This window comes from Typopeltis vanoorti, chromosome 2 (assembly GCF_054136105.1).
Source record: "Typopeltis vanoorti isolate ZY-2024b chromosome 2, IOZ_Tvanoo_1.0, whole genome shotgun sequence".
NCBI classification, from domain to species: Eukaryota; Metazoa; Arthropoda; class Arachnida; order Uropygi; family Thelyphonidae; genus Typopeltis; species Typopeltis vanoorti.
The window spans coordinates 95,263,626-95,276,248 of NC_143550.1; the positions used below are offsets into that span (position 1 = coordinate 95,263,626).

At 36.0% G+C, this 12,623-nt stretch overlaps 1 protein-coding gene across 1 annotated transcript in view; it reads left to right on the forward strand.

Moving 5' to 3' along the window:
• LOC150109269 (uncharacterized) overlaps nucleotides 1-12,623 on the forward strand; it is a 228,200-nt gene that overhangs the window by 53,852 nt on the left and 161,725 nt on the right. The window lies entirely within an intron of this gene.

Here is a 12,623-nt window from a genome sequence, read left to right on the forward strand (position 1 = left end):
ACTAACATGTTCTTTCTTGTGGCTGTATCAGTTGCTTTAATATCATTTTCGTAGAAAGAGTTATATGTTGGTTATACATGATTATTAATTAACTTAAGGAATTCACAACATGCACTAGAATATAAATTAAACTAAACTTCAATATATATTTCCAATATTTCAGCAACGTCACGTTGTCATCTTTAAAGGAACTTAAAATAAAGACGTGCACGCAGGCACTACACACAGTAAATGAGGACGAAGCGAGGAAGCTATTGTTTCTCCTAAAAGTCCTGATGGTGCCGCCTAACGGGCTATGTAGGTATTCTTTGCCATTGGGCTGAAGGTCTAGTGATGTACGTCTCCCAAATTTGGGGCAGTCTCATGCAACCAAATTTGTTGAAGTTTGGCATGTTTCTTAGGGCTGAGGCTGATTCCATGAAAAGTCTTTCAAATCCGAACTTGCTATGGTGTATTACTGTGGCTTTCTTCCACCGTATTCTGTGGCGTGTATCCAGAACATAGTCTGCAAGACCAGAGTGGCTATACTGATGAAAACGGATGTAGTCCTTGTGTTCTGAAATTCTGATATTTGCTGTCCTGTCTGTTTGGCCAAAGTAGGACAGCTTGCAGCTGCAAGGGACCTGGTATAACCAGGTAGCTCTATGGAAGTAGTTGGTCTTTAGTGGAGCCGATAAGGGATGCCAATTTTCTGTATGGTCTGTAACAAGAGGTCAAGTCATGTTTTTTTAAGATTTTGGTAATTTTTTCCGAGGTGCCTCGGATGTAGGGAATGGTGATGGATTTAGAGTAATCCTTGTTGTGAAGGGTTGTGGTTTACTGATTTCAATATTTTTTGGATTTTTTTTTGGCGGGGAGGGGGGGTAGCCATTGGCTGAGAAAGTGTTGAGGATGTGATTTAGTTCAACAAATCTCGTCAAATTTCAAAATCCTCAATATATTTGGTTGCATGAGACTGCCCCAAATTTGGGAGACGTACATCACTAGACCCTCAGCCCAATGGCCAAGAATAACTACATAGTCTGCTAGGGGGCATCATCAGGACTTTTAGGAGAAACAATAGCTTCTTCACTTCGTCCTCATTTACTGTGTGTAGTGCCTGCGTGCACGCGTCTTTATTTTAAGTTCCTTTGAAGATGGCAACGTGATGTTGCCGAAATATTGGAAATATATATTAAAGTTTAATTTAATTTATATTCTAGTGTACGTTGTGAATTCCTTACGTTAATTAATAACACGGGCTGCTTAAGGGTCAAAGCTGTATAACTGAGAGGAGACCTCCACATAGCCTTTAAAGGAATGCGGAGAACTGACCAGGGCTTCTGACCTAATGTCCAATCCTCACCTTCTTGTGGTGCACCCTGTTGGGTATCTACTTGGATACTGAACGAACGAAGATGGGCTGGCAATTTGGGATTTAGCCGACCAAATTGTATACTCATTGGTTAAACCAAAATAAAAAAAATTTCAAACAACATGACATTTCAAAAATGTCATGTTGTTTGAAATTTTTTTATACAACATGACAAAATTTTATGCTGGCTGGGGCGTCGCCTGGTTAAACAAGGCCCCCGTTGTTTTCGCCAGGGAACCACGGCGAACAGCGAAAAGTCAGCTACTGGAACAAATCTGAAAACAAACCCAAACTCAACATCACCAGAGTTAAAGGATCGGTACTATCGACGTAAGAAGCCTGAATGGCAAAGAAATGGAGCTAGCTGAGGAATTAGATAAGTACCAGATCGACATAATAGGGGTGACTGAAACAAAAAAGACCAAAACAGGTGGGATCTTTCTGAGCAATAAATACAAAATGTTATATTCAGGCAATGACAATCAAGGAAAAGAAGGAGTAGCCGTAGTATTCAACACAAAATACGAGGCTAATCTTCTTGAATGGCAGTCAGTCTCAAGTAGAGTAATTTGGGCAAATATGAGAATGGGGAACTGGACAATGAGACTTATTTGTGCTATGGTCCCACAGAAGGTTCTATTACAGTAGAAGTGGAGGAATTTTTTGAGGCTTTAGAAAAAGCAACTGACACAATGAAAAATGAAAAGTTGGTCCTTGTTGGGGATCTAAATAGCAGAGTAGGAAATGTTTGTGAGACATACAAAAATATTTTGGGAAAATTTCGAGAAAAGAGCAAAGCTAATAATAATGGCAAATGCCTGTTGGATTTCTGCTCAGGACATGGACTGGTTATTACTAACACAATGTTCCAACATAAAAATGTGCACAAATTCACATGGAGAGAAGAGGCTAGGAATAAGAAAAGTCTCATTGACTATGTTATTGTTGACAGTGATGTTTTCTCCCTGGTGCAGGACACCAGAGTGTACAGAGGATTTGAAATTGGAAGTGATCACTATTTAGTCTTGAGCAGGATAAAATTGAATTTCATATTGAAAAGAATAACATGTAAGAAAGCTTTAAAGCAAATAAAAGTTGAGCAGCTCTCAGATGTGAACTGTAGACTAAAATACACAAAGATTATTGAAGAAAAAATGAAAAAGTTTGAGAACAGGAATCAAACGATGGAGATTCAGTGGCAAACTCTGAAGAAAACATTGATTGATTGTGCCAGAGAAGCATGTGGTGAAGTTGTCTGCAAGGATAGCAAAATTAGAACTCCCAGGTGGACACAGGAAGTTAAAGAGGCAGTGAAGGAAAAGAAGAAAGCATATCAAACGTTCCTGTCAAATAAGTCAGCTTGTGCTCTTAGGGAATATAGAGACAAATGAAAAATACTAAACACTGTGTAAAACTAGCTAAACAAAAGTCATAGGAGGACTTTGGCAAGAACATAGAAAATAAATATCAAGAAGGTGGCGAAATATTCTGGAAATTGTTGAAGAAGCTTAGGAATGGAGGAAAGAGTGCTGTAAAAGGAGTTAGAGATAATAAAGGTGACATGAAAACTGGAGAAAAAGATATCCTTGAAGTATGGAGTAATTACTTCGAAAAATTGCTAAACGAAACAAGCAGTGATGACAGCACAGTGGTAAAAAACACTGACCAGGCATGCAGGCAGGAATACATATCCATACTTGAAGTAGAAAAAGCCATCAAAGGCTTGAAATGTGGAAAGACAGCAGGAATAGATGATATTCAACCAGAAACACTGAAGTATGGTGGTATAAGAGTCTTACAGGCTGCACTGCATAGTTCAGAAAGCCAGGACAGAGGGTCGAATTCCCGATGATTGGAGTAGAGCTCTCATAGTACCCATATATGAAAAGGGAAATAAAACTGCATGTGAGAATTACAGAGGTATTTTCCTACTGAGTGTCCCTGGCAAAATCTATGCAAGTATACTTGAGAAACGGTTGAGAAGAATTGTGGAAGAAAAGCTTGGTGAAGAACAAGCTGGATTCAGGCCAAATAGAGGCTGTCGGGATAAGATCTTCACTTTACGACAAATAGTCGAGAAAGCATGGGAATATAACAAAGATCTGTATTTAAGTTTTGTCGATTTGGAAAAGGCATATGATGAGGTGCCAAGAGAGAAGCTATTCAATACGCTGTAGTTATATGGTGTCAATGGGGCCTTATATCAAGCAATACTTAGTCTTTATTTGAGTTGTAAGTCAGCAGTTAGAATTGAAGGAAGTACAGAAAGATGGTTTAATTTTAAATCTGGTGTGAGACATGGATGTACATCATCCCCTCTGTTATTCATTATCTATATGGATCACATTATGAAGGAAAGTTGTATTAAACATGATATCAAAATTGGAGATGTTAATATCAGCTCTTTGCTTTATGCGGATGATGTTATACTTCTAAATAAATCCACTTGAAGTCTGCAAGATTCTCTGACTAAATTGAATAGCTGTTGTAAGAGATATGGTATGAAGGTCAGCAATAAAAAGACAAAGACAATGAAAATAGGCAGAATCATTGAAAATGTCAAATGTGTTATGAATGGAGAACCTATGGAACAAGTAACACATTTCCACTACTTAGGTACGATTTTTACTGAAAATGGTAAATTAAATATAGAAATAGACAACAGAATCAGCAAAGCTGGTATGGTCGGAAGTCAATTGAATAAATTCATATGGAATAAGAGAGAAATTAGTCGGAGCACTAAATTAGCCTGTATAGAAGACAGTGTTCAAACCAGTTTTAACTTATGGAACTGAGAGCTGGGTCAGAAGTAAAACACTTGACCAAAGACTAGAGACCGCAGATATGAGAGTCCAGAGAAAGATTATAGGCGTGAACAGATGGTATCAATGGCAATATCATATTAAAAATGAGGATATTAGGAAAGAACTTGACATTGTCAGCATCCAGGAATGCATTAGCAGAGCTAATCTCAGGTGGTACGGTCACCTAAACAGAATGGGCGAGGAAAGATTAGCAAAACAAGTGTTCTCTGCTAGGTTTGCAGGAAAACGACCCATAGGAAGACCAAGATATAGGTGGATTGATACGGTACAAAGTGCCTTAGACGATAGAAATGTAAGATCTGTTAATGTTGGAGTCTTGACAAGTAACAGACTGATTTGGAGGAAAATTGTAGATAGGAAGTTAGTAATGATATAATTGTTTCATGTAGCACTATCATATCCTGTACACCCCTTGTGGGTACATGGCAGGAATTTGATGTTGATGATGAATTAATAACACTGACCAACAAAAAAAAAATTTTTTTTGCTGATTATAATCTGACACTTGTTTTTTCCAAATTTGGGTGCACTGATTTCAAATATCAAACCCATTTTTCTCTATCACGTCAGGTTTTTCCTGTATGGCATTTTCTTTTTGCTCATTTGTAAGTTCTTGATAGTTTTATGGAGGCAGTACTATTTAGAGGATCAAAAAAAATCGATTTTTTAATATTATTTTCTGAAAGTATGTACTTTTAAAAATATGTTCCTAACTTTTTATCAAGAAATTCGAAAAATTCCCGAAGATATAGCCTATTATTCAAAGCGGTGCGCAGATCAGAATCAGAGCGCTCACCGCTCTCGTTTGTTAGTAAACGAATAAATGCATAAGAACCTGCAACGGCACGTACTGGCGCTTTGAATGCAAAAGAGGCCGATAACCGACCTAATGCATTTAGGTGATGAAAAGTAGGCGATGACAACTGCCTAAAACAAATGAATGCTATATGTGTCATAGCGGACAAAGAACTGTAAAAATAATCATAATTAAAATTCTGAATATTTTTACGTATTGTTTATGTTAATATGTTTATTAGTTTTGTTTTCATAACACGCATTGTTGGCACTTGCGATGTGCCCGTTATGGAAATTGTTTTGTTAAAAGTGATACGTAAAGCAGTTAACAATTTAATGTACTTACCGGATTTGAATAGTTGTGTTACTTTAAACAAATTTATTACGGTTTGAAATATTAAGTTTTGTGTTTTATGAAGACATTCTCTTGTTGCTAACGGAAACAACTGTGTCAGCCATTATACACCTAGTTTCTCGCTTGTCATTTTCAAAGAGTGCGCATGCTCGCCGAGAAGTTTGATGTGTGATTGACAGCTGACAAGGAAAGTGTTCGGTATCTGATTAATGCCTGTAAACAAGAGAGCATTCAGGAAGGAATTTAGAACACAGGTCGGCAGATATTTAAGGTTTGGAGAAACTTAAGTTTTTTCTGTGACAGTCGGAGGAAAATTAATAGTCATCATCATCATAAAATTCCTGCCATGTACTCTCAAGGGGTGTACAGGATATGATAGTACTACATGAAAAAAATTACATCATTATTAATTTCCTATCTACAATTTTCCTCCAAATAAATCTGTTACCTGTCAAGACTCCAACATTATCAGCTCTTATATTTGTATCGTCTAAAGCACTTTGTACCGTATCAATCCACCTATATCTTGGTCTTCCTCTGGGTCGTTTTGCTGCCAACCTGGCAGAGAACACTTGTTTTGCTAATCTTTCCTCGCCCATTCTGTTTAAGTGACAATACCACCTGAGATTAGCTCTGCTAACATATTCCTGAATGCTGACAATGTCAAGTTCTTTCCTAATATCCTCATTTTTAATATGATATTGCCATTGATGCCCTCTGTTCACGCCTATAATCTTTCTCAGGACTCTCATATCTGTGGTCTCTAGTCAAGTGTTTTACTTCTGACCCAGCTCTCAGATCCATAAGTTAAAACTGGTTTGAACACTATCTTGTATACAGCTAATTTAGTGTTCCGACTAATTTCTCTCTTATTCCATATGAATTTATTCAATTGACTTCCCACCATACCAGCTTTGCTGATTCTGTTGTCTATTTCTATATTTAATTTACTATCTTCAGTAAAAATCGTGCCTAAATAGCTGAAATGTTTTACTTGTTCCATAGGTTCTCCATTCACAACACAGTTGACATTTTCAGCCTATTTTCATTGTCTTTGTCTTTTTATTGCTGACCTTCATACCATATGTCTTACAACAGCTATTCAATTTAGTCAGAGAATCTTGCAGACTTGTAGCAGATTTATTTAGAAGTATAACATCGTCTGCATAAAGCAAAGAGCAGACATTAACATCTCCAATTTTGATATCATGTTTAATACCACTTTCCTTCATAATGTGACCCATATAGGTAATGAATAACAGAGGTGATATTGTACATCCTTGTCTCACACCAGATTTAACATTAAACCATCTTCCTGTTTCCTTCAATTCTAACTGCTGAATTACAACTCAAATAAAGACTAAGTATTGCTTGATATAATGCCCCATTGACACCATATAACTGCAACGTATTGAATAGCTTCTCTCTTGGCACCTTGTCATATGCCTTTTCCAAATCGACAAAACTTAAATACAGATCTTTGTTATATTCCTATGCTTTCTCGACTATTTGTCGTAAAGTGAAGATCTGATCCTGACAGCCTCATTTTGGCCTGAATCCAGCTTGTTCTTCGCCAAGCTTTTCTTCCACAATTCTTCTCAACCGTTTCTAAAGTATACTTGCATAGATCTTGCCAGGAAAACTCAGCAGGGAAATACCTCTGTAATTCTCAAATGCAGTTTTATTTCCCTTTTTATATATGGGTACTATGAGAGCTCTGCTCCAATCATCGGGAATTTGTCCCTCTGTCCAGGCTTTCTGAACTATGCAGTGCGGCCACTGTAAGACTCTTATACCAAAATACTTCAGTATTTCTGGTCGAATATCATCTACTCCTGCTGTCTTTCCACATTTCAAGCCTTTGATGGCTTTTTCTACTTCAAGTATGGATATGTATTCCTGCCTGCATGCCTGGTCAGTGTTTTTTACCACTGTGCTGTCATCACTGCTTGTTTCGTTTAGCAATTTTTCGAAGTAATTACTCCATACTTCAAGGATATCTTTTTCTCCAGTTTTCATGTCACCTTTATCATCTCTTACTCCTTTTTTAGCACTCTTTCCTCCATTCTTAAGCTTCCTAACAACCTTCAGAATATTTTGCCACCTTCTTGATATTTATTTTCTATATTCTTGCCAAAGTCCTCCCATGACTTTTGTTTTGCTAGTTTTACACAGTGTTTAGCATTCTTCCATTTGTCTCTATATTCTCTAAGAGCACAAGCTGACTTATTTGACAGGAACTTTTGATATGCTTTCTTCTTTTCCTTCACTGCCTCTTTAACTTCCTGTGTCCACCAGGGAGTTCTGATTTTTTTATCCTTACAGATAACCTCACCACATGCCTCTCTAGCAGAATCAATCAATGTTTTCTTCAGAGTTTGCCACTGAATCTCCAAGGTTTGATTCCCGTTCTCAAACTCTTTCATTTTGTCTTCAATAATTAGAAGAAACACACGTATAAACCACAGGGAAAATTATTTAATTGTAAATATTTCATCCTAAGTATCTTAGGACATCATCAGTACAGTATTTAAACAAAATTAGGAATAACATACAGTTAGGGCGCATGATTACAATAGAATCTCATGGAAACGTGCATAACGTGGGAAGTAGGGAAAAAAAAAAAAAAAAAAAAAAAACTCAAATTAATTTACACAATTTTGTATGATAATTTCCCATACTTTAGGAATAGTAAGAACGTCGTTGCGGTTTAGGTTTGGTCTGTGTAGTAGGGCTTCAGAACATTCTTTGTATAAACGTTCATGTTTAAATTAAGATCTATGTAAAAGTTTAGCCTTTTCCCAATGAATCCTATGGTTTGTATTTTCAATTCCGTGTTGAGAGAGGCCAGATTTCTGCGGTTTAAGAAGATGAATGTGGTCCTGTGGTGCGTTCATAATTTTTGTAATTATGAACGCACCACAGGTTTCGTTATTTAAAAAAGTTTTCTTCAATAATCTTTGAGTATTTTAGTCTACAGTTCACATCTGAAAGCTGCTCAACTTTTATTTGCTTTAAAACTTTCTTGCATGTTATTCTTTTGAATATTAAATTCAATTTTATCCTGCTCAAGACTAAATAGTGATCACTTCCAATTTCAAATCCTCTGTACACTCTGGTGTCCTGCACCAGGGAGAAAACATCACTATCAACCATAACATAGTCAATGAGACTTTTCTTATTCCTAGCCTCTTCTCTCCATGTGAATTTTTGCACATTTTTTTGTTGGAACATGGTGTTAGTAACAACCAGTCCATGTCCTGAGCAGAAATCCAACAGATATTTGCCATTATTATTAGCTTTGCTCTTTTCTCCAAATTTTCCCAAAATATTTTTGTATGTCTCACAATCATTTCCTACTCTGCTATTTAGATCCCCAACAAGGATCAACTTTTCATTTTTCATTGTGTCAGTTGCTTTTTCTAAAGCCTCAAAAAACTCCTCCAATTCTACCTTAGTAGAACCTTCTGTGGGACCATAGGCACAAATAAGTCTCATTGTCCAGTTCCCCATTCTCATATTTGCCCACATTACTCTACTTGAGACTGACTGCCATTCAAGAAGATTAGTCTTGTATTTTGTGTTGAATACTATGGCTACTCCTTCTTTTCCTTGATTGTCATTGCCTGAATATAACATTTTGTATTTATTGCTCAGAAAGATCTCACCAGTTTTGGTCTTTTTTGTTTCAGTCACCCCTATTATGTCGATCTGGTATTTATCTAATTCCTCAGCTAGCTCCATTTCTTTGCCATTCAGGCTTCTTACATCGATAGTACCGATCTTTAACTCTGGTGATGTTGAGTTGGGGTTTGTTTTCAGATTTGTTTTCAGATTTGAAAATTAATAGTATATTCCGAAAAAGGAATCGTCAAACTATTAAGTTTCAAAGTGGAATAAGTATTGATGAATAAAAGGAAAATATTGCTATATGCGTTTTAAACGGAATATTGGAGGAAACACTGATTGAAAGATTTATAGTAGATTCCGAAAAGGGAATCATAGAACTGTAAGTTTTTTTTATTGGAAGAGTTAAGACTGTCAATGAGCATTTAGTGAATAAAAGAAGAATTTGCTATTTACGTTCTAAAGGAATGTTCGAGAAAACTCTGATTAGGAAGTTTCATCTGTATTAAGGATGCCAGATCTGACTATTATTTCTACTGAAGAAAAGAGACAGGATTAAGTCAGGAAGAATTAATGTGTGTTACATAAGTGATGAGAAAGGATCCTGTAAAAATGAAGAATAGAGTCATATATCTTCGGAAAAGGGCCTTGACAGAGAAAGACACTGGCTGTGAACTTTTTGTGATTGTGCAAACAAAGTGTTTAGTCTAGTCTTAACTGTAAGTTTATTTTTAAAAGGCTTTGGATCCAATTAATTTTATAATTAGTTATGTAATATTTGTTTGAAGTGTATATATATTGCTTTTGTTTTATTAAATGTGTTTATTTTGTATTTTGGTTTCGAGCTAGTGATTATTTGGATTCTGAAAGAAAGAGTTAAGATCATTGCACCAATTGGAGCGAACCCGTGTGCATATAAAAATATATAGGTAAACTCAGAAATAAATAAAAAATTATTGTTAGAAACAGAGATCATCTCTGTGATAGGATAAATATTAAGATAATATATATGAATATCTCCTCTATCATTAATCAATTTCATTAATCTTTCATTAATCAATCATGAACGTATGATGAGCGCTTATAACGTTTCAATAAAGTCTCTGGTTTTTTTTTTGTCTTGTTAATTGCATGTTAGTCGGCAGTGAAGAAAATACATCATGTCTACTACTCGAAATTGTGTCAATAGTGTAGATTCTTCTGCTACATTTGTGGCAGCTTTACTGTTCCCAGTCAAAGGACAAATATCACTGATTTTGTTAAGAAAGTGTACTTTGCATACTTTGACGTAAAAATTGCAGATCATGGGCTCCAAATAAAGTGTGTAAGTCATGTATAGAAAATTTACGACAGTGGAGCAAGGGAAAACGTCAAAAATTAGCTTTTGGCATTCCAATGATTTGGCATGAACCGAAAAATCACGTAGATGAAAAAAATTGTGTATCCAAATCTCGACTCAGCAATTCGGCCAGTTGTTCGTTCCAATGAAATAGCCATGCCAATTTATAAAGGACTTCCTTTACTTGGCAACGAGCATAATTGGGATATGCCAGATGTTCTTGAGGAGCAAGACCCGGATGTTGATTTTGACAATGAAAATTTAATTTCTAGTTCTGGACCGCAACGTTTTACTCAAGCGGAATTGAATGACTTAGTAAGAGATTTGGGCCTATCATGGGAATCATCGGAATTGTTAGCTTCAAGATTAAATGAAAAAAAAACTTACTGGAGCAAGATACGAAGATAACTTTTTATTGTAGCAGGGAAAGTAATCTTGTACAATATTTTAAACACGAGTGTGGGTTTGTTTACTGTAACAATGTGTCAGGTTTACTAACTGAAACGAGTGTTGTACAATATCATCCAAATGAGTGGCATTTATTCATCGACAGTTCAAGCAGAAGTCTCAAGTGTGTCTTACTACACAATGGGAATGTATATGGCTCAATTCCTATTGGCTATTCAGTCCACTTAAAGGAAACATATGAGGACATTAAAAAGGTTCTGAAGTTATTAAAATATACAGACCATAACTGGATCATCTGTGTGGATCTTAAAATGGTGAACTTTTTACTTGGCTTTCAAAGAGGATATACAAAGTTTCTGTGTTTTCTATGCTTCTGAAATAGTCGAGCTAGAAACCAACACTGGAGTCAGAAACATTGGCCTCTTAGAATATCCTTAAATGTTGGAGAACAGAATGTTATAAATCAACCTTTAATTGACAGAGAAAAAATCATTTTTCCACCTCTACACATCAGACTAGGTCTTATGAAGCAGTATGTTAAAGCTTTAGATTTACAAGGTGACTGTTTCCAATACATAAGTGAAAAATTTCCACAACTTAGTTATGAAAAAATTAAAGCTGGTGTATTTGATGGACCGCAAATTAAAACTTTAATGAGAGACCCAAATTTCATCAACTCTATGAACGAAATTGAGAAAGAGGTCTGGACTTCATTTACGATGGTTGCGAATAATTTTCTTGGAAACAAAAAAGCGTGCAAATACAAAGATCTAGTGGAAACAATGCTTGAAAATTTCCAGTGCCTAGGTTGCAACATGAGCATAAAGCTTCATTTCCTATACAGTCATCTTGATAGATTTCCCGAGAATTTAGGTGCTGTAAGCGTTGAACAAGGCGAAAGATTTCATCAAGACTTAAAAACTATGGAATATTGGTACCAAGGAAGATGGGATTCTCACATGATGGCCGACTACTGTTGGAGTATTCAAAGGGATTGCCAAAACAGAACACACAGCAGAAATTGCTACAAACAAAAATTTATTCCCTGAAACTCGTGTAAGTAAAATTGTTATTTTTTTTATAAATATTCTTGTAATTTTTAATGAATATTGTTAAGTAGTTATGTATCTAATTATCGGCCTCTCTCGCATTCAAAGCACCAGTACGTGCTGTTACAGGTTCTTACGCATTTATTCGTTTACTAACAAGCGAGAGTGGTGAGCACTCCGATTCTGATCTGCGCACCGCTTTGAATAATAGGCTATATCTTCGGGAATTTTTCGAATTTCTTGATAAAAAGTTAGGAACAGATTTTTAAAAGTACATACTTTCAGAAAATTATATTAAAAAATCGATTTTTTTGATCCTCTAAATAGTACTGCCTCCTTAAAACTATCAAAAACTTACAAATTAGCAAAAAGAAAATGCCATAGAGGAAAAACCTGACGTGATAGAGAAAAATGGGTTTGATATTTGAAATCAGCGCACCCAAACTAGTAAAAAACAAGTCTCATATAAAAGTCAGCAAAAATTGTGTTGGACTGTGTAATTAATGTCATTTTATTCTATGTATTTATCAGAACTTTTTCACTCACTCTCTCTCACGCACGCACGCGCGCGCGCACACACACACACACACACGCACACATTCTCCATGAGCAGAATCTGGATCTTACTTTCTAACTACGTCCCTAGCCATTTTCCCAGGAATGATCCCTAGTTTTACATCCACCAGACAATCTACAAAATATTACTTTTGACTATACTGTATAATCACCTTACTAACTTGTAGGTTTATCTCCTATCCTATCTTATCCTATTTTCTTTTCTCATGTGGACAATTCCATAGAATTGTCTCTACATCATTCTTCTCAGAACTCAATTGACCATATCTGTCTGAACACAGTAATCCAGATATAG